The sequence below is a fragment of the Grus americana genome, chromosome 2 (assembly GCF_028858705.1).
Source record: "Grus americana isolate bGruAme1 chromosome 2, bGruAme1.mat, whole genome shotgun sequence".
Taxonomy (NCBI): Eukaryota; Metazoa; Chordata; class Aves; order Gruiformes; family Gruidae; genus Grus; species Grus americana.
Window position 1 is genome coordinate 6,122,463 of NC_072853.1, and position 23,057 is coordinate 6,145,519.

The 23,057-nt window shown below is 44.3% G+C and overlaps 1 protein-coding gene across 1 annotated transcript in view; it reads left to right on the forward strand.

Annotated features, from left to right (window-relative positions):
* COL22A1 (collagen type XXII alpha 1 chain) overlaps positions 1-22,654 on the forward strand; it is a 268,249-nt gene extending 245,595 nt beyond the window's left edge. Inside the window, exons 66-68 of the transcript XR_008576049.1 lie at positions 18,561-18,611; positions 19,881-19,971; positions 22,520-22,654. The gene's annotated coding sequence lies outside the window, so the exon portion shown is untranslated. The remainder of the gene's footprint in view (positions 1-18,560; positions 18,612-19,880; positions 19,972-22,519) is intronic.
* Positions 22,655-23,057: the final 403 nt, after the last annotated feature.

Genomic DNA, 23,057 nt, shown 5'->3' on the forward strand with positions numbered 1-23,057 from the left:
ATCATTCCCTTATAAATGCTTGTCTTTGCCCTCTGTCTCCTTTGTTTCCTATTTGTCCTTTGGCCAATGTACAGAAAGCTGCAGCTTTGTGTCTTTCCTGGAAAGAAGAAGGGCTGAGTCAGCCCTCCTGGGAGATGGATGTGTGCTTCCAGGGTTCACAGAGAAAGGGAGAGAGAAGGGGTTTGAGACATTGATACATGCACCATGAAGTCTCTTGTTCAGTCATTTTCTTCTCCTTGTAGCAAAGATCAGCACAATGAAAATGAGAGATTTGAACTGATGATGAAATTTTAGTGGGTGACAAAAGCACAACTCCAGGTATTTCTTAGTGTGACCTGATTTTTACACTGCTCTGACACTGAGTCTGCCCCTGACCTCCGTGAAGATTCAGTATAGCGGTGGTATATCACATAATGATAAATCACTGCCTGGCAATAATGGGCCTGCAATAACATCAAACCAGTTTCTTTGTTTTTCCTGCAGCTGATTCTTTCTAAGATGTTTGACATAGGAAAGAAAAGAGTAAAGGGACCATGGTGCTTGGCTCGCTTGGCTCCATCTGTGGCAGCATGGAGAATCAGAGGTGAAGGAGAAGGACAATGAACTGCACTTGGCTGTTTTCCAGAGGAGATTTGCAGCATGAGAAGGGACTGTGCATGAAGTAGCTCCCAAAGCTGATGCTAGGTCAGACAGAGGTGTGTCCAGGTGGGAACATCAAAGATGTTGAAGGACTGGGGGGGGTTCATTGCTGTTTCTGCCATTGATCCATTCTCTGGATTCAAGCAGGTCTGCTGCCTTGTTTCCCCATTCCCCATATGTGCAGTCATCCTGCCTTTCTAAATCTTGGACATAAATATAAAGGCAGTACTAGCAGTGGGATACAAGTAAAGACAAAGTTATTCCCCTGTTTTGGGACACGTGCAGGACTGAAATTCTAGTAACTGTGGTCTTTTTTAGAGGCTTTTGTCTAACTACCACACCAAACCCTTCCAGGGCATCCTGTTTCTCTTCTCCACTGCATCAGGTTTGGGCTTGACGATCCATTTCCAATTTTGGCTACCTTTCCCTTCTGCTTCTTGGCCAGTGATTCCCAAAAGGCAAGGTGACTTTAGCTTATTTGGGAAGTTTGTAGCGTCTCACAGCTTTAACTTTTGGTTCTGGCCAACCAGGTTTCATACATTAGAGGATCCCACAAGTTTCTCTTTGAGGAGACAAGCTGTTTTCAAGGTCAGTCAGTGAGTGCTTAGTTTAAGTAGTCCCCTCTCAAAAAAACCTGCAGACATGTTTTCTGAAGCCTGACTCTATTCATTAATAACATGCCTGTCATTCCTGGGAGTGAATGGAGCTAAAAAGGGGGTTAAAGCCTGCAAGAAAAATGTAATCTTTAATAAATATTGCCAATACCTTTGCTGTAATTCTCCGGTCTGTATGGATCAAGAGAAATTTTGAGAAATTAATGCAAGTGAGGGCACTTTGACCATACTGTCAAGCTGCTTCAACACACTGAATATGTTATTCAGCTAGAAGAAATTCTGTCCTGACACCATGTTGTCTGTTGCCTCTTCCTTTCCCTTTGTCTTGGTTGCTTCCAAAATCCCAATTCCCAAAGTGGAAACCCCAGTAGCGCATATGCGCTGCAGTATTCTGGCATCTGTGTTAGTGGCATAGTTACGCAGAGCAATAACCACATCTTGGTGTTGTCATTAAGATGGCATTAAAATCTAATCTCAGACTGCTTAGCCTGTATTTGTTGTACTGTCTGTACTGTTGCTAAGCACTCTCCTTTGCCTGTGCTCATTAAAACTTCAAGCATTAATATCAGAGCATGGCAAACTGCTAGGATATAGGCCCCTGGCGAAAAGACCTAGATATAATCCATACTCGGGGGGTGAGAGGGAGGAGGGAGAGGGGGGAATTGTTAAAGCTGACATTCAGCATTGACAGGAGTTGTGCATGCATTTCCCTTCACCCCATATTGTGTTGCCAACAGACTGGCGTAGGAGAAGAGCATTGTCCTCCGGAGTTGCATAGGGCTTTCATTGGAAAACTTTGAACTCTTGCAGCAGAACAGTAATAAATGTAAAAGCAGTGAGTGAAAAAAGCTCTAAATAGAAATTCAGGAGAATAATATATATAAGGGCAGAGGGCTCTTTAATTTAACATACAAATGCATAACACTTCACAGGCTGGTAGCTCAAGCCAGACAAGTTCTGACTACAGATAAGCTGCATATTTTTAATGCCGGAGAGTTCACCTGAGGATATGGCAGATTCTCCACCACCTGAAGTCTGTAAAACCCACAGTCTAGCTCACCAAAAAGTATGACTCTAACACTCCACCTTGTTTTATGCAAAATTAAAGCTACAAAGGCTCTTTCTGTCTTTAAAAGTATATGGCTACTGTCTAAGGCTACCATAAATCTAAAAGATTGGATCCCAGCATTTACTTACAGCTCCTGCAATTTGCCTCTGCACAAACTTCAGCTTTTTAGTTTTCAATGGCTGCAAGCAATGCTTAAAGAATTGAAGGTCACCAAGCCAGGTGCACTGATCAGAGGACTCTCGTGTTCAGTTGTGGAGTCTCTGAATTGGCCAAACAAAAAAAGAAATGTCAGTTGCTATTCTCCTCATGCTTTTTGGAGTCAGCAGCAGATTTCCAGGCTCACAAATGGAAGACTGGTCCTGAATTCATGTTGAATGGAGTTTAGAACCCACTCATTTTCCAAGTCTTTGAAAAGTCTTGTGGTTGATCAATCAAATATATTACATATTAGCAGACGTGAAAGGAAACAAAACTTTGCAGACCACTGGAAAACAGAAGACACTGCAGTTAGTGTCCTGCAGACAATACAAAAATATTTGATGTCTGAAAGGAGAGTGCTACCTTCTGAACATGCAGTTGTTGGGGTTCTGTTCCTCTGAGAGAGGCCACTGTTCTTGCTAGCTGGACAGACCACAATGCCACCTGCCTTTCTGTCTTCCTCTGCTCTATAACCTCATCTCAGAACTTGACAGTCCAACTTCAGAGATGACGATTTTCTGGTGATGCAACACTGAGTCAGGGCAAGAGGTTCAGGTCTGACATGAATCCATGGGATTGATAGGTTTAATTATCATTGATTGCATACAATAGGTCACCGTCAGAGGCACCAGATTCAACTGAAGATGTTTCCCTCTGCTTGGGCAATGATATCATAGGAGTACCAAAGCAATCTATCCTGAGGAAGTGCCATAGCAGTCAGCACATCAAATTGCAATGAAAGCCTAAGTAGCATATCTAATGAAGATCACTCTAAGCCATACAAAGAAAGATTTTTAACTCCCCAGAGCGTTCTGCTCATGAACCAAAAGACAGGTGGTCAACGGTGCTTAAATAAATACAACATCCATTTCTGATTTCTGATGTTTTTTAAAGATATCAGTGGTCATCAAGAAGCTTTTTATTTTTCTGCCACCCTAGGGAAACTATAAAATGTGTTGCCATTCCCACTGCCAAGCAAACAAACTTTCCTTGAACAGTTCAGGCAGCAAGAAAATAGCAAGAGGGGAAGAGACTGATGCCATGAGCAAAGCCCGGATGAAATATCCCACACCGAGTCTTTGTAATGAAACTCACTGGGTTTTGTCAGACTTACGTGTCTGACAGGGCCAACCTGGAGCTCACTGCTGCTGAGACTCCAAAGGGATCCCACATCCAGTCATTTGGTGCATGCACTTTATGAGGATGTGCATTCAGAAGGATGCAGTGACTCTCACATCAAAGGTACTGGTTCAGCTGGGGTCAGGCCATTAGCACAAATTTATGTATAAAGAGAAATCTTTCCAGTACTTTGCTAGTCTCACTGTTGAAAAGTTCAAACTGAAACTTCTTCCTGTAATGCAAGCTTCTTTTTTTTTTTCCCCCATTCCCCAGAGATTTAGAAAACAGATTATTCTTCTCCTGTTTGCAACAAGCCTTTCATGTACATGAAGTTCATTGAAGACCTTCTTATGAAACTTATTAAAGTTAGACAAGCACCAAGCCTGTCAGTCTTTCTGCTCTGGCCATGTCTTCCACATCTCTGGTAGTGCTCTTCTCTGGACTATTGCTACACATCTTTACTGAGCAGTCACATTCAAAACTGAATACAATATGGCATCTGAGGTCATTCTAGTGCCAAAGAAAGGACTACTGCACATCTTGAAAATCATAATCCTGTTTGTTCGCTCTTGTATAGTGGTGTTTTCTCTTTTTTCACAAGCAATTCAGCTTGACATCTACTGTGATACCACAGTTTGCTACAGCTGCTATTGGCAAATTTTGGTGTTGGTGTATTTGTATAAGCCGAAGTTTGTAACCTTGCACTTGTCCCTGATGAATTTCAGCTTTCCCCCTCCCACCCCAGACAGATTATACAATTCTTCAAAATCATTCTGAATTCAAATCCTGTCCTCCCATGCTTACAATGCCTCCGAGCTTTATGCCATCTGAAAATTTAATAACCATACTCTCTTTTCTATCGTCTAATTCATTAATGAAAACACATGCCAGGATTGGATCCAAAACAGACCTGGCTGAACTCCACTTTTTACATCCTTCCACTCTGACAAAGCACCACCGATAACCTTTCTGATACGTTATCAAACCAGCTTTGCACCCAATCGATCATTGTCTCAGACCATGCTGCTGCTGCTTGCTTATGAGAATGTCACATGCAACCATTTTGAAAACCTTAGTAATGGTAAGATTTTTGACAGCTACTTTTCCTTTATTCTTAAAGCCTATTAAATTGCTAAAAGTGGAGATTAGATCAGTTCAACACAATTTATTCCTAACAAATCCACATGGGCTACTTGTCCTTGCTGCTACATGAAGCAGCTGCTGCTGTGACTTGTTATCTTCCAGGTGCTTATGAAATGTGCATTTGTTCCAGAATTTTTGCAAGGCTTGAAGGCAGGTGAGGCTCGTTTCCCACACCCCTCCTCCAACAAAACAAAACAAAACAAAACAAAAAAACCCCCAACTTTTTAGCAGAAAGTATATATATTCCTTAGAGCTACCATGACTTTGTGGCCTTGCACAGGCGGGGTGCTGTGTGAAACAGTTGTCTTTAATGCAACAGCTACTTGCTCCTTCAAGGTCAGGAGGAAGATGCAGGGCTCATTGGGAACCAGGACTCCAGTAGGGCTCATAAGAGCACAAGCACATCCCGGCTGGAAGGATTTGGTCGGGTCCGTATCATGTCATGGACAGTCCTGATGTGCCCTGGGTGGCCCCATGGTGGTAGTGGAGGACTACTGCTCCGCTTGCAGCTTGGGAAATGCAGCTCAGAAACCTCCTTATTAACTTCCATTTCCCTACTTGCTGCTGTGCAGAGGACTTCATCCTGGCCATGTTCAGGGAACAGGCAGTCAGTCACTGGGAGGGGGAAACGGCACAAGTTTCGAGGTACCCAACCCGTTTTGGTCCTGTTCTGTCAGATGGGGGCTCTCCTTGGCTTTTCTTGCTGTGTCCTATTTTCAAATAGATGTCCTTAATCCTATTTCTTAGACTCAGAATGGGCCTGAGTAGCATGTAATTTCTAAGAAGGCAGCAGGAATCTGTCAGTTTTGATCCTGCAATAACTAGCTTCAGTAGCTCACAGTGTGCGTCTCTGTGTGTTCCCTGGGCAGCTATGTCAACTAGAGGATACCTACACCCTTCGACTTGTAAAAAGGGTGTTTCAGATCAGTCCAGACATCTTCTTTTGATCTAGATGAAAGGAGGATTCCTTTTTGTTCTCAACACTACCGCCGGCTGTTAGGAGCTTCGCCCTTTGCATTGGATCTGTACGTTCACAGAAAGAATAGGAAAAAAAAGTTAGCTCACGTAGGTGAAACATCTGCCAGACTGATTGCTTCTGCATAGTTTTCACACATAAAATACTGTTGCACTTCAGCTATTTGTAAATGTTCACACAACAATAACAGCATGGTTCTGTGTCTGGTTACTGTCCGCAAAATTTCCTTTTCAGATGTAAAGCAGGCCTTACCCAGACTGAATAACTGTGATTTATTCCTAAAGCACTAATAAGTCTAATTTTTTTTTTTTTTTTCCTAACTGTGAGGTTCAAGCACTTTGGTCATGCCCTTGATTCCCTCTTCTAGTGTTTGGTGGTGTCAGGGTGGACAGGCAGGGGACTGAGGCAGAGCTTCGCTGTAGACTTCTTTTGACCTAATGTCTATCAAAAGGCTACCTGTCTTTCCAAGAAGTTAGATTTGATAACCCTGCTTGTTCCTTCCAGTGCTGTACTCCTAGTCATCTCTTTGCTTATTAGATGGTGTTGCTTGTTGGGAACATGCTAAACTGATGCTCTGTATATCTAGATTGTTTCTGTTTGAAATGTTATTTTTCTTTAGCTTTTTGTACTGTTGTTTGTACTGTGCAGGCTGACACCAGTTCTGCACAGTTCTGACACATTCTGCACAGTCATATGCACTGGGATTTTTTTTTTGTTTCCTGGAAAACTTTTGATGATCTCACTGAATGAAACTAGAAAACAAAATGAAAGAAGTTACATGATGCATGTGGCTGCTGCATGCTCATTTAGCAGAGCCATTAGGCAGATGCCCTGTAAGGATCCCAGTTCCTTGCCCTGTCTTAATATTCAAAGCACTTTACAGACTCTTCTGGATGTCATTGTGTTCATGTCAGACCTTCAGATGTTTCTGAAAGAAAGGATAATGATGGACTGATGTTATACAGGAAAACTACCATTTGCTTTATTTGCACTAGGTAGATTGTCACTGGAAACAGCTTGCATTTCAGACTGGTAGAAAGAGCCTATGACAAAATGATCTTCCTCCTCCCTAGAGAACAGCATATAGGATATTTTACAATTATTTTTCAAAATGAAATGTGCTTTTTAGTTGCACAAGTCCTCCCCGCCACCTCCCAAAAATTAAATAAGAACAATGTTTTAGATTTTTTAATCTAATTCTCTACATAAAACGAGGGTCGCTACAGGCGTAATGTTAAGTTAATGTTTTCAGAGCTGGAGCTATTGAGCTGCAGAATCATTCAGGAGTCGGCAAAGACTGATTCCCTCTTATCTCAAGGATCAATTGCAGCCATTTGTCTCTGGCACTGATTGCAAAGAACTCCTTAGGCAAACCGATTCCCACTGAGGACCCCTCCATGTGACAGTAGTGCTGTTTATTGCCAGACTTGTTGGTGCTTCTTGGAGAAGAAAGGAGGACCAGAGGGACCCCAGAGAAAAGCTGTTTCACTCTGCTGCAGAGGGATTGCCTGCAGGACCAGCCCACTAGAGCTCATGGGTGTTTCCTTGAATAGGATGCTCTACAGCACATACTGCTCCCCTGGGTAGGGTTGCTTATATTGTGAGCTGTTGGAGTGAGTCCAGAGGAGGGCCACAAAATTGATCAGAGGGCTGGAGCACCTCTCCTATAAGACAGGCTGAGAGAGTTGGGATTGTTCAGCCTGGAGAAGAGAAGACTCCAGGAAGACCTTAGAGCAGCCTTCCAGTACCTGAAGGGGCTGCAGGAAAGATGGAGAGGGACTGTTTACAAGGGCGTGTAGTGATAGGACAAGGGGTAATGGGTTTAAGATGAAGGAGGGTAGATTTAGATTAGATATTAGAAAGAAATTCTTTACCGTTAGAGTGGTGAGGCACTGGACCAGGTTGCCCTGAGAGGCTGTGGATGCCCCCTCCCTGGAAGTGTTCAAGGCCAGGTTGGATGGGGCTTTGGGCAACGTGGTCTAATGGAGGGTGTCCCTGCCCACCTGCTGGGGGGTTGGAACTAGAAGACCTTTAAAGGTTCCTTCCAGCCCAAACCATTCCATGATTCTATGATACTATGATTCTATATATTTTCTGAACTCCTTTGTCAGCAGTCTTCTGCAGGCATCTCCTAACAAACAAGTCCTGGCTTGACCCCATGGCTGGGGAACTGTTACAGTGATAGGCTGCAGTAAGCTCTCAAATTTAGTATCTACCAGAGAAATCAACCATCTCAGCTATAGATCCCTGCCCTTCACTTGAATATGCAGCCAGAGAGGTCTAAAACAAGTCTTCAAACATTAAGGCCAAACAAAGTTTTGGAGGTGATAGGGCAGTATTAATTGCACACCACGCTGCTCGCTGGCCATTTCTCTATATGATAGTCTATGCCTGTGATTCTCTGGTCAGTCAATATGGCTCAACTAGTTGGTGTCTCCTAGCTACGCACCTGGAAAAGAATCCAAAGGGTTTAACTGCTGGAAATAGTGCCTGGAAGCACCGTTCTGGTAGCACCAGTCAGTTGTATTCACCCTGAGCATGAAGGTCAAAGATTACAGATGGACTTGCCTATACGTTTTCCTGAATGTGAGACTCCTCCACACCCAAAATTCCCAACAGAGCTCAAAGCCTCAAAAGCTGGGTTGTATTACAACAGCAACTAGGGTGCTAATAATTTTGAACCCGAGAAAGCTCAGAGTGGGACAGAACAAATGAAAATTGGTTTATAAACACAGCTCTCCACTGGCAATGTGGTTCTTTATTTGAGATTTGTTGTCTCTCCAGTAATCTTTCAGTAGCTTCCGGGATTGCAACATACTGCACATGGTACCCTCTGGAGTAGTTTCTTTTCATCCCTTATTAGTCCTGGCTGCCTGTCTCTGGAAGAAGAGCCATGCTGGTGCAGATCAAGGGTTATCTTGGACCATCTGTGCAGTATTCTCCCTCTAATTAGGGCCATAAAAAGTAGCCTAAGGAAAAATAAGAACAAGGAAAAAGCATTTTATACTACCCTCTAATGCTTTGCCAGTTTCTGAGTATTTACGGCTCAGGAGAGAACTTAACCTGATGTAGCTTGTCTGCTTAGCAGATAATCCCAGGATCTCTCTTCCAAGGATCAGTCCAGTCTGCTTTGAGCCCACACAAACTTCTTGCATCCACACCATCTTTGGCAAGGATTTTCCTAGGTCTACAGCCCATTTCATAAAGAATCATCTCCTTTTGAGGCCTTGTGTTGGGTTTGTGTGGCAAGGTTTTGGTAGCGGGGGGGCTACAGGGGTGGCTTCTGTGAGAAGCTGCTAGAAGCTCCCCCTGTGTCTGATAGAGCCAATGCCAGCCGGCTCCAAGACGGGCCCGCCGCTGGCCAAGGCCAAGCCAATCAGCACCTCTGTGATAACATATTTAAGAAGAAGAAAAACACTTAGAGAGAGCGAGCTTTTGCAGCCGGAGAGAGGAGTGAGAAGATGTAAGAAACTCTGCAGACACCAAGGTCAGTGCAGATGGAGGGGGAGGAGGTGCTCCAGGCGCCGGAGCAGAGATCCCCCTGCAGCCCGTGGTGAAGGCCATGGTGAAGCAGGCTGTCCCCCTGCAGCCCATGGAGGAAGGATGAGGGGGTGTAGAGATTCCACCTGCAGCCTGTGGAGGACCCCACGCTGGAGCAGGTGGAGGCACCTGAAGGAGGCTGTGGCCCGTGGGAAGTTCCAGGCCGGACCAGTGGACCCGTGAAGAGGGGAGCCCACGCCAGGGCAGGTTTGCTGGCAGGACTTGTGACCCCGTGGGGGACCCCACGCTGGAGCAGTTTGCTCCTGAAGGTCTGCACCCCGTGAGAGGGACTCCATGCTGGAGCAGGGGAACGATGAGAGGAGTCCTCCCCCTGAGGATGAAGAAGCAGCAGAAACACCGTGAGAGGAACTGACCGTAACCCCCACTCCCCGTCCCCCTGTGCCGCTGAGGGGGGGAAGGTTGAAGCCAGGAGTGAAGTTGAGCCCGGGAAGATGGAGGAGGGGTGGGGGGAGGTGTTTTAAGAGTTGATTTTATTTTCTCATTCCTCTACTCTGTTTTGCTTAGTGATAAATTAGATGAATTCCCTCTCTAAGTTTGGTCTGTTGCTCGTGACAACAATTAGTGAGTGATCTCTCCCTGTCCTTATCTCGACCTGCAAGCATTTCGTTATGCCTTTTCTCCCCTGTCTAGTGAATGAGGGGAGTGAGAGAGCGGCTCTGGTGGGCACCTGGCCCCCAGCCAGGCTCAACCCACCACAGGCCTCCACTGGCCTCACTTCATGGTACTCTGAACAGTCAGTCCCTATTGACCCTCTTTTTTGCTGCTTGTGAGATATGGGGATCTTCTATCTCCTGCCCATGCTGCAGCCTCCCTGCTGGGCATGTTTCTTCTCTGCCCGTTGCACATGTAATCCTGAAAGCTTTTTTCTTCCAGGCATGTTTAGTTATTCTAAGGAAGGCATAAGCTTCTCCCTTCTTGATGGTTTTGCCTGGCCAGGTGTGCTGCTTTTGGCTGGGATAGAGTTAATTTTCTTCATAGTAGGTACTATGAGGCTGTGTTTTGGATTTGTGCTGAAAACAGTGTTGATAATGTAGAGATTTTTTGTTATTGCTGAGCAGTGCTTAGGCAGAATCAAGACCTTTTCTGCTTCTCACACCACCCCACCAGCGAGGAGGCTGGGGGTGCACAAGAAGTTGGGAGGACACAGAGCCAGGATAGCTGACCCCAACTGACCAAAGGGATATTCCATACCATATGACGTCATGCTTAGCTTATAAAACTGGGAGGAAGAATCATAGAATTATAGAATAGTTTTGGTTGGAAAATACCTTTAAGATCATCAAGTCCAACCTTTAACCTAACACTGCCAAGTCCACCACTAAACCACGTCCCTAAGCACCACTTCTACACATGTTTTAAATACCTCCAGGGATGGTGACTCAACCACTTCCCTGGGCAGCCTGTTCCAATGATCGACAACCCTTTCAGTGAAGAAATTTTTCCTAATATCCAACCTAAACCTCCCCTGGTGCAACTTGAGGCCATTTCCTCTTGTCCTATCACTTGTTACTTTGGAGAAGAGACCAACACACACCTGGCTACAACCTCCTTTCAGGTAGTTGTAGAGAGCAATCAGGTCTCCTCTTCAGCCTCCTTTTCTCCAGAAAAATGAACTTATGAACAGCTATCAGACTTTTTCGAGTTCTGCTGACTTTTTTTTTTTTGTGTAAAAAACCCCAGTAACAGACATAGAAGCAAAAAGACCATAAAAAGAAATGTGACACTACACAGGCATACATGAGGCAATTTCCTATTGTTTGTTACTTGGGAGAAGAGACCAACACCCACCTTACTACAACCTCCTTTCAGGTAGCTGTAGAGAGCAATAAGGTCTCCCCTCAGCCTCCTTTTCTCCAGGCTAAACAAGTTCCCCAGTTCCCTCAGCTGCGCCTTATAAGACTTGTGCTCTAGACCCTTCACCAGCTTCGTTGCCCTTCTCTGGACACGCTCCAGCACCTCAATGTCTTTCTTGTAGTGAGGATCCCAAAACAGAACACAGCACTCGAGGTGCAGCCTCACCAGTGCTGAGTACAGGGGGGTGATCACTTCCCTAGTCCTGCTGGCGACACTTGGCCACCTGGGCAAACAGCTGGCTCATATTCAGCTGGCTGTCAACGAATACTCTCAGGTCCTTTTCCACTAGGCAAGAAGGAGGAAGGGGGGGACATTTGGAGTGATGGCGTTTGTCTTCCCAAGGAACCATCACCTGTGATGGAGCCCTGCTTTCCTGGGGATGGCTGAACACCTGCCTGCAATGGGAAGTGGGGAATGAATTCCTTGTTTTGCTTTGCTTGCGTGCACAGCTTTTGCTTTATATATTAAACTTTCTATCTCAACCCATGAGTTTTTTCACTTTTTCCCCTCCGATTCCCTCCTCCATCCCACTGTGGGGGGAGTGATCAAGTGGCTGTGTGGGGCTGAGCTGCCGGCTGGGGTTAAACCATGACACCAGGGTTTTTTGCATCACCAGCAAAAGGAAAACAGCCTCATTTTCACTGCTCAGCCACAGCCTTTGAAAGGAAAACACATAAACAACATGTGAAACACATATGACTGGTCTCACTGAGTTTTTTATTGTGGTTTAAAGAATCCTCTCTCTTTTTTTTTTTTTCCCCAGCCCTCTCCACTCCAGCAGGTTTTTTTTTTTTGCTCAAAAAATTGCACTTCTTTTTTCAATTAAAATGGAACAAGAACCGTTTGTGAGCAAATATGTTAATTATAACTAAACATGTTTGAGGCTGAATTGTAAGGTCTCTGTGGGATAAAAGACATTCCAGTAATACTAAAAAGAAAAGATGCAGAGTCATCTAGTATGAAAGTATAAGCTAGATCTATAGTAAGGACTGCTTTAGTTCCACTCACTTCTGTACAACTGCAGCAATTTACTGCACTTGACCTTTAGCATGAGATTTAGAAAGGAAATGTTTGATATTCTGCTCTATTTGCAAGAAACCTATGAGGCAGATGATAAGTAATACTGGCTTCTTTTCCAGATTGTTCCCTGAATAATTTCTTTGATACACAGTCAGAATTCAGAGACCTTGATTTCTAGCTCAACTATCTCTTAGGAAGAGAGAGCCTGCTATCGAACACACTACGTCTTGACATCACAAGCCCACACACACGTGTTTTCAAATTCTTCCTTAAGGTCCTTCAAGAATTATACTGAGAATCAGCACAAATTTATTCTTTAAGGAAAAAAATCTATGAATCTTGTTAAAGTAGGTGGAAATCTGCCTATCCTGGAAGTTAGCGTTCTGTCTTTTCTTCCTCCAGCACTTTGTATGACTTACTTAGGAATCAGTTCTAAATTTCACATGAAATTACCTCTACAGGAGTCCCATCATGAATGCACCATATAGTCTGCAGCAAATAAATGGATCTTTTCTGCAGTGTTCACCAGCGAGTGGTGCTGGCTATATGTGAAGTCAGCAAAGAGTGTTTTCCACTGGTTATTCTGGAACCCAGAATTCTTTCAATAATGGATGAGAAGAACATTTATTCATTTTTTGTCATCTTCATTTTACTCTAGAACTTCAATATACACATCCAGATATCTGCATATAGCCTTCCAGCTCTATTTCTGCCTTTTTAAAAGACAGAATGGAAATTGCATTTCTGAGAGCTGCTAGACCTGAGCCTTGCCGATCAATCACTATATTACAGTACAATAAAATATCTACACAAGACAGTCCTTACAGTTTTCTATAAACCATCAGATGAAGCTGCCATACTGGGAACTGCACTAAGAGTAAGAGAGTGCTGCAAAGCTGCACATACAATATTTTAGGCAATGTTTCAGAACTAGGGTATGATGATGAGCACTGGGGAAAAAGGACCAATTTTTCAGGAAGGAGCATCTCACAGGTAACATCCAGGTCTTTAAGAGGCTGAATCGCATGCATGCAGTTAAGTATGAAATTCCAGAAGCCAGTCTATGATACTGGCCACTTTGTATGACCAATACTGGTCTTTCCTACAGAATAACATCTCTCATTATTAATGAAGAACACAGACTTTCTCTTTAATCCTCCTACTCACTTGCTGTTGAGTGATATTTACCGAGTAAATCACAAGTGCATACTTTTTTTTTTCCCATGATTACTTTGAGTCTTGTCTTTCATTTGTTGCCTACTTGGCTACAAAAACAGTCCATGGGGCCAAGTGAAACCATTAATAACCTAGGCAGCAGAGTTTTAGACTGGATTTTGTAGCATCTATTGAAGCATGCTAACTTTTGTACACGAATAGCTTGTCCAAAATGGTGTCCGAAAGGAAAATGAGATTTCACAAGACCAAGCATGCTTGTGCCTCTCTATTGCTGCTTTTTTTTTTCTTCCTGATGCAAGTGAATTTTGTGCAGTTTTCAGTACATAATACATTGTTAATGCATAAACTTGCTACAGATAAGAGTGCTGGAGATAGCAGCGGGGATCAAGAGCTACGGTATTTTTGTGTGGAGTATTTTTATAGATGAAAAGTGCCATGAAAATGCAACACGTGAATACATTGTGGCCTTCTTAGCTTTCAAAGCTGTCTAAGGGCTCAGTAAATGTAATTACTTCAGCCACATGCTTTCTGCATGCCATGTTAACAGAAGAGAAGGAAGACATAGAGTGACTATTCCACTATTCCACTATGGTGGAATTCAGGATCCTCAGGGCAGCGAGGAGGGCGTGCAGCAAGCTCACTACCCTGGACTTCAGGAGAGCAGACTTTGGCATCTTCAGAGATCTGCTTGGTAGAGTACCATGGGACAAAGCCCTGGAAGGAAGAGGGGCCCAAGACAGCTGGCTAATATTCAAGGGTCACCTCCTCCAAGCTCAGGAGCGAGGCATCCCAACAAAGAGGAAGTCAAGCAAAAACACCAAGAGGCCCCTGTGGATGAACAAGGAGCTCCTGGGCAAAGTCAAACAAAAAAAGGAAGCCTACAGAGGGTGGAAGCAAGGGCAGGTAGCCTGGGAAGAATACAGAGAAACTGTCCAAGCAGCCAGGGATCAGGTTAGGAAAGCCAAAGCCCTGAGAGAAATTCATCTGGCCAGGGATGTCAAGGACAACAAGAAAAGCTTCTATAGGTATGTCAGTGATAAAAGCAGGACAAGGAAAAATGTGGGTCCCCTCCAGAGTGAAACGGGTGACCTGGTTACCCAGGATATGGAGAAGGCTGCGGTACTCAGAGACTTCTTTGCCTCAGTCTTCACTGGCAAATGCTTGAGCCACACTGCCCAGGTCACAGAAGGCAGGGACTGGGAGAATGCAGAACTGCCCACTGTAGGAGAAGATCAGGTTCGAGAATATCTAAGGAACCTGAAGGTGCACAAGTCCATGGGACCTGTTGAGTTGCATCCGCGGGTCTTGAGGAAACGGGTGGATACCGGCCAGGCCACTCGCCATCATATTTGAGAAGTCCTGGCAGTCTGGCGAAGTTCCCACCGACTGGAAGAGGGGGAATGTAACCCCCATTTTTAAGAACGGTAAAAAGGAAGACCCAGGGAACTACAGGCCGGTCAGTCTCACCTCCGTGCCTGGCAAGATCATGGAGCAGACCCTCCTGGAGACTGTGCTCAGGCACATGGAAGATAAGGAGGTGACTGGTGACAGCCAACATGGCTTCACTAAGGGCAAATCATGCCTGACAAACTTGGTGGCCTTCTATGATGGGGTTACAGCGTCGGTGGATAAGGGAAGGGCAACTGACGTCACCTACCTGGACTTGTGCAAGGCATTTGACACTGTCCTGCACAACATCCTTGTCTCTAAATTGGAGAGACATGGATTCTATGGATGGACCACGCGGTGGATAAGGAATTGGCTGGATGGTCGCACTCAAAGAGTTGTGGTTAATGGCTCAATGTCCAAGAGGAGAATGGTGACGAGTGGCGTTCCTCAGGGGTTGGTACTGGGACCGGCACTGTTTAACATCTTTGTCGGCGACATGGATAGTGGGATCGAGTGCACCCTCAGCAAGTTTGCTGACAACACCAAGCTGTGTGGTGTGGTCGACACGCTGGAGGGAAGGGATGCCATCCAGAGGGACATTGACAGGCTGGAGAGGTGGGCCTGTGCAAATGGCATGAAGTTCAACAAAGCCAAGTGCAAGGTCCTGCACGTGGGTCGGCGCAATCCCAAGCACAACTAGAGGCTGGGCGAGGAATGGATTGAAAGCAGCCCCGAGGAGAAGGACTTGGGGGTATTGATTGATGAGAAGCTCAACATGAGCCAGCAGTGTGCGCTTGCAGCCCAGAAAGCCAACCGTGTCCTGGGCTGCATCAAAAGAGGTGTGACCAGCAGGTCGAGGGAGGGGATCCTGCCCCTCTACTCTGCTCTTGTGAGACCCCACCTGGAGTACTGCATCCAGCTCTGGGGGCCCCAGTACAGGAGAGACATGGAGCTGTTGGAGCGAGTCCAGAGGAAGGCCACGAATCTGATCAGAGGGCTGGAGCACCTCTCCTATGAGGACAGGCTGAGAGAGTTGGGGTTGTTCAGCCTGGAGAAGAGAAGGCTCTGGGGAGATCTAATTGTGGCCTTCCAGTACCTGAAGGGGCCTACAGGAAAGCTGGTGAGGGACTGTTTATCAGGGAGTGTAGTGACAGGACAAGGGGTAATGGGTTCAAGCTGAAGGAGGGTCAATTTAGATTAGATGTTAGAAAGAAATTCTTGACTGTGAGGGTGGTGAGGCACTGGAACAGGTTGCCCAGAGAGGTTGTGGATGCCCCATCCCTGGAAGTGTTCAAGGCCAGGTTGGATGGGGCTTTGGGCAACGTGGTCTAGTGGAGGGTGTCCCTGCCCATGGCATGGGGGTTGGAACTAGGTGATCTTTGAGGTCCCTTCCAACCCAAACCATTCTATGATTCTATGATTCTATGACTGATAAATTCCTTTGGCCCAGACTTCATTCATTCATTCACATGTAGGAAACAAAATGCCTCCTGAAGTACTTTTTCGCTGCCTTTATTGTGAAGTTATTAAGAACCAACCTGGAATTATCACAACAGTAAGTATTCTGGGACATTATGTATCTGGTTCAATAGCTGAAGAGATAAGCATCCCCCTTTGCCTCCAGAAATTAAAATCAGCTTAGTACAAGAGTATGGTCAATGAGCATTCACGTTCACACTTGTCTGCCTGGGCAAATGCTAAGCAATTTGAGCAAAGAGTAGGTGGAGAAAAAACATTGTATTATACAGGTGGGATTGTTGTTCAGTCTCTGAAAAGCCATCAGGTAATGTGATGAAGAGCAAGTCCAGCACAACAAGTGCCACAGGATGCTTGTCTTTACTAAGGGAGAGGAGCAGTGTGCTGAATTAAAGACAGAGGAAGACAAGGCTGATATTACATAGGCTGCTTGATTTAGTGAGTGCTGCTCACTCACCTACCAAAGGTATCTTGGGCTAGACTAGATTCTGTACGCTGGCCCACAGTAACATCTCATTGTATATAGATTTTTCTGGCTGCTGACTTTTTATCAAGATCTCTTGAACAACAGAATAAAAGAGCAAAGGCAGTAAGATTGTGTTCAAGTTACTGAAGAATCCTTAGGGTTAGCAGCGGTAGTTTCTATCCATTTTTTATATAACGGCTGTGGAAGTTGTCCAGGAGCACCACAAAGTGTTTTCAGAAAAGATTGCTTTTATCTGGTTGACAGCCCTCTATTTATAGTTGGCAAATATTTCTATGGTGCAGGTTTATGAGCACTCTGTAGGCTTAAGCTTAAGCCAGTGATAACTGTGCAGCAGGTTGTATGTGAGGCTTTTTTTTGCTGGGAGGAACAATAGAGGATGCAGCAGTTACATTCACCTCAAGAACAGACCTGCCAGCCACAAGGTCCAATAATGAAGAAAAAAATTGTGTAATGCCTTAAAAAATCAAGCTTAATAATTTGGTTTGTCAATTAACTAAAAAAAAAAAAAAAAGTAGAGAGAGGTAAGGTACCCAAAAGCTGCGAGTCCCTTTGCTTCAGTATATTCAATGATAATGTTGAGGAAACAGATCCCAAGCAGAAAGTCATCAGTCTGCACCTCAAACTGTGGGTACTTGCTGACCATAATCCCTGCTGAAGATGCATCTATCTTTATATTCTGCCCTGTGGAACACCTTAGTACCAAAACGTTGTTGAACAGATCTGGAGGACAATGACATTACAACGTTGTGTGCTTCCTTGGACACTTGCGCACCAGTCAAACAGTTGGGGGGAGAGGGAGGAGGAAGTGAGCCCTAAAACTTAGGCAATGTGGAAGAGATCTTTTTCAAAACTGGGACAAGAACAAGAATGTGAGCTTTCAATGTCTCTCACTGAGAAATTGCAGGGGCTTACATGCTATCCTTAATAGTGCTGTGAATATCAGCTCTTCTTTTGCTAAAGATGTTAAGCTGCCCCAACGTCTTCTGTCATTGGGGTCAGTCCATCATTTACTACATGTGAACTGTCACGTTAGATCTCGAACATGTTCCCTGCAGACTGATCCTTTGTACCCCAGGCAAGCACGCACTCGGTGTGTAAAGTACATACAGGAGGGAATTTGAACAATCGACCACAGAGAGTGTCACTGACATCCCATGGGAGTCTGTATCTCTCCGAGATGGATTACATGATCCTTTCAGAGCAGAGATGATAAGGGAAAATAAGGAGAATCATGTCAGTATTTGAAATGTATATCTTGCACATGCCTTGCTCTCTAATATGCCCACTTCTTTGGGAAACATGGGACTATTTATTCATGTTGAAATAAAACCGAAATATAGAGGCATATGAATAATTGGAGGAAACTTTTTAAGGGTAGATATGTAAAGCTTGTGAGAGTTTGCCAAGGGCGAGACAATGTGTACGACAACCTGTACTGTATCTGGATACTGGGGTTTATTTAAGAACCAAGGAGACAGGAGTTTTTATCCTATTTGATATCCCCAGACTCACTCACGTGCTTCGCCAGACAGTGTTTGCATTCATCAGGATTCATCTTCCCTTCCCTGCAGGGAGATAGCTGCTGGCCTGGGACATTTGGGAAGAAAGTTGTGTCAGTTTGCACTCTGCTGCTGCTCACAGTTACAACTCTTGGGGGTTACTGGTGAGGTCCCTGGGTGTCCCCCTGGACTTGGCTCCATGCATCTGCACCATCTTCAGGATGTGCCTCCACTTTTGGGATCTTTTCTCCAGGCAGGATGTTCACCACCTTCTTTCCAGGCACCGTTTCTTCTCAAAATCGCTTCTTCTTTTCAAGTATATGTCTTCTCTTCTTTCCAGACTCAACCTCCACAGTTTTCCCAGTCTGAATGGTCTACATACAGAAGCACAGTAAGTGACCAGCCTCCTGTCTGGTGGTCCTTTTTCATGTCTTTTTACTGATAGGAGGATTTAGGATGTGTCATTTCTGTTTAGACCAGAGGTTATAAAAATTTACAGCCAGCCTCTACTGGTTGCAGCTAGGAAGTAGCAGCCTTTTGCTTGAGTGTTCAGAAGTTCAATTTCAGACATTTCCCACAAACACACACGCACCCAATTATCTGCCGTCTGTCAGCTTTCACAGTTTAAGCTATTTTTTTGCCTATGACAGCTTTACAATTTGAAAAAAATGTATGGATCACTAGATGAGAAATATCATTCAGGATATTTAAGCAGTCTTAAATTCTTGTCTCCAGAAGGTATCACTGGAGTCAGGTGATACCTTTTCTGAAATTTCTGTCTATGGTTTAATAATGAAGCGCCCCCTCTTCTATCCTTTAATCTCAAAAACTGCTTAAATTTGATACTTTCATAAGCCCATCAGAGAGCATTCAAGAACAAACAGCTCTGACTCTTCTCACCTCTAGCATCTTTTTGTCCCTTTTTATCATTTTAGTTGTTGGAGAGACAAATTATGATGGCTACTATTTTGCCAAAATAGCTATGTTTTCTGCTACAGAACTGAGGTCTCTGACCGTAACGCACTCGTTGCTGGGAGGTTGAGCCCAGAGGAGGTCCTGTTGCACACATACTTGGAGGGCAGAAGCAGAAATCTTTGCTGATTTTGACTTTGACTATAAGCTTCTATAGGCAGGGCAGCGCAGCTTCTCTTTTGCTTGTTAATTTAATCTATGGGAGTCTTGAAAATGATTAGTTAATAATGGTTTTCAATGTATCATGTAAAAACTTTAGAATTTTTTTAACTGTCAGATTGTTGTGATGATTGAGGGTGAGACATTTCTGGCATGGAGTGGTTGGTCTCCCTGCCTTGTCCTCACTCTTCATTAGCAATGGAGACCGAACTGTGTAGTGTGAAAGTAAACATTTCAAAGTTCATAGCTCAGCAGCTGGTGAGTCACTCCCGAGCCAAGGGGAATGTCAATAAGAAGAGATGCACTGTGAGAGGTGATTAGTTTCTGTAGAGAGATTCAGTGATTCATTATCAGGTCTTGCTGCATTTTAATTGAAAAGGTTACAAAACAATGTTTTGACCTAGTGGTTAATAAGGAAAATAACACATTTTTGTTGAGTGGAAGGTCTTAGCTGAAACATTTACTAAGATCTGCTTGTATCCATTAGCTGTGCATGTCTTTCATGTCTTTTATTTGTGTCTTGTGCCAGGATTGCATTGGGAAGCTGTGGAAACACAGAACAGAACAGCGGTCTCTGACCTAAAAAGATGCTATCAGTGTAGAGCATGGAAAAATTCAAGGTGTGTATAGGTGGTGCGGAAGTACAAGGGGAAAAGAAGACAATGCAGATCACATGGAAATCTCTGAAAGGGGCAAGGATTTGCGAAGCAGTCGTTTAGGTCACACAAGGGCAACTTGAGAGGAGGTCAGATGAAATGAATGGAAACACACTGGCAGAACTGAGAGATGACTGACTTTTCATTTGTTTAGGGAAGAAAAACAATTTTGTGCTTTTACAAATAAGAGATAAGAACAGAGAATAGGACTCTCTCTCCTTGAAAGAGTCACTGAAAACAAAGAGGAGGAGAAAGATCTGTGTGGTGTTGGTTGAGGAAAAGGTTTTATTATCATAAGCTGAACTAGTAGAGCCAGATAGGGTTAAGATTATGCAAGACTTGCCCTTATTTCTGTTACTTGTAAGTTTGCCAAACTTCAATTATCCTGGCTGAAATTTTTCTTGCTGGGTGTGTGCCTTAGACTGAAGGGTGTGTATGTCTCTGTGTTGTACTATTTCAGTCATTCTGAAGACTGAGAACTGAAGAAAGAGAAGTTTTTCCATGTGAAAGAAAAGACACTAGCACTTTTTTCTTTTTTCTTTTTTTTTTTTTCCTCAAGAAGCTCTAATGCACAGAGTAGCTGAAAGTCCAGTTGTTTATAATCTTAATGATAGAGATATGCTTTTTGCTGTTGGCTCACAAATATCGAAGTTTGTAAGCCTTCTGGAAAATATGGTAGAAGCAAAAAGCTCTCAAGACGTGAATGCTCTTGAGCATGCTCCAGCACCTCACAGCTTTCCCATCTGCAGTGGTAGCACATGCACCTTCCATAGATTGGGCAGGACCTTCTCTTCTTTGACTCCAGATTATCACAAGACTCAAGATCTTTCTGAGTGGCAACATGCACATTAGTTATGTGAATGTTCATACAAGTAAGTGTTAACATGCACAATAGACTCCAGAGAAACCTAGAGGAGAGTAGAGCAACCCAATGGCGATGACAGATGAACTGTTCTCTAGGTTTTATTGACTGATTGACCCAATCTCTTTTGACTTAATGGGAGCTTGAACATGTAGGCATCTAGATGTAGGTGCTTGAATTTGGAGTTGAATCCCATCCCTCCCACCTCTTGTAAACTGGAGATAAAGGATGTTGACAGCAGAGGGTGTTGACAGAGAATGAGTGCTGACAGCAAAAAGCCTATCATTTCTGTTCACGGTTGTTTCTTGTGCAAGCACCATGATGGAGGAGAAGAAATTCTGGCTAAAGCTGACAGTGGGGGGTTGCAAGCCAGCAAACCTGGGAACAAAGTCCGAGGAACCCAGATACAAGGAGACATGAGACTGCACTAGGTAGAATGACCCGGGAAAAGAAGGGAGAAAAGGAAAGGAAAGGAAAGGAAAGGAAAGGAAAGGAAAGGAAAGGAAAGGAAAGGAAAGGAAAGGAAAGGAAAGGAAAGGAAAGGAAAGGAAAGGTCAGCTGGAGTGGACAGGGGACAGAGCAGAAGGAAATAGAGCCAGTAGGAGAGGATTTTGCCTGATTGCAGGAAACTATTTCCTGGATAGTAGGATATAAGCAACTTTTTTACACAAGAAAAGCAAAATAAGGCTCAAAGTGTGCCTTTGTATAACGTGGAGCAGAATCAAATGCCTAGGCTTGAGAATATCTATGTCATAACCACATTTCTTCAGAGAATGAGGGACAGATGGTGGAGAAAATAACTTTTAGAATTGTTGTGGTTTTCATTAAAACCAAAACAAAAAACCCACCAACAATTAAAAAAGTCATTAAAAAATCTTGACAAAACCTCTTGCACACTCTTTGTAGCCACCCAACAGGCATGCCTCTTGGTGCTCTCAGCTGGCAATGACCTTGTACAGGGGTTATTTTACTGAATCTGTGCTTGCTTGCATATACAGCTGAAGTTTGGCTCAGAGGCTGAGATAAGACACAACACTGAGCAACTCATCCACCTATGTCTCCACCATGTTTACACCCATAGTAAATCTTTGGTACATCTACATTTCTTTCTAATTCTTTTGAAAAAAACCCCAATTAATTTGATTAGCTAGTAATCAGATTACTAGCTAACTGTTCCAGCGCAGCAAGGTATAACCAGGTATTCTGCTGAATTACAGCAAATCTCATCTAGCATTTCTGGAAGCCCTGTAGCGCTTACCCAGACTTTAACTTTGGATAGCTTTGCAGGATCCTTGCATTTCAGTGTTTCAGACTGTGTTTCATCCTAAATGTAAGAAAGTCACTGGGAAGTGCTTCAGCTTTTGTTTTCAGACTTGTGTTGTCACGTGGATGGATTTTATAATTAGTAATTCATAATGCCCAGGAGCCCTGGTCATGGATTAAGAGCCCTCTTGCAATGGCAGCTGTACAACCACATACACAATGGGCTCTCCATCCTTGTGGATAGCATCCCTTCCCCTTTAATAGAATGTGGTTTTGTGGAAGTCAGGTCAAATTCTGTTGTCAGCTACACTGGTGTATATCTAAAGCCACTTTGTTGTTATTTCAACTGAGAGCAGAGTACAGAGCAAGGGGTTTTTTTTCTTTCAGACTGAATGCCCTTCACCAGTGCAGAATTGCCTCCTGCAGCAGAAACATCACTGAGCTCTGCCGCTAAATCCATCAGGTGCTGACAGTTAATACACTAAATGCCAGCAGTGCCAACTGGCAGCCTGTTGCTTCGGTGGATTAAACCAATTATTAGTGTTCCCTCTCTTTCTGTTTTGTGCTCTCCTCTGACTTCCCAGGTTTTTCTGATTTCATACATGATTTTATACAAATGTGACAGAGCTCCCTTGCCTTGCCTTGCCTTGCCTCGCCTCGCCTCGCCTCGCCTCGCCTCGCCTCGCCTCCCCTCCCCTCCCCTCTCCTCCCCTCTCCTCTCTTCTCCTTTCCCTCTCCTCTCTTCTCCTTTCCCTCTCCTTTCCCTCTCCTCTCCTCTCCTCTCCTCTCCTCTCCTCTCCTCTCCTCTCCTCTCCTCTCCTCTCCTCTCCTCTCCTCTCCTCTCCTCTCCTCTCCTCTCCTCTCCTCTCCTCTCCTCTCCTCGCCTCCCCTCCCCTCCCCTTCCCTTCCCTTCCCTTCCCTTCCC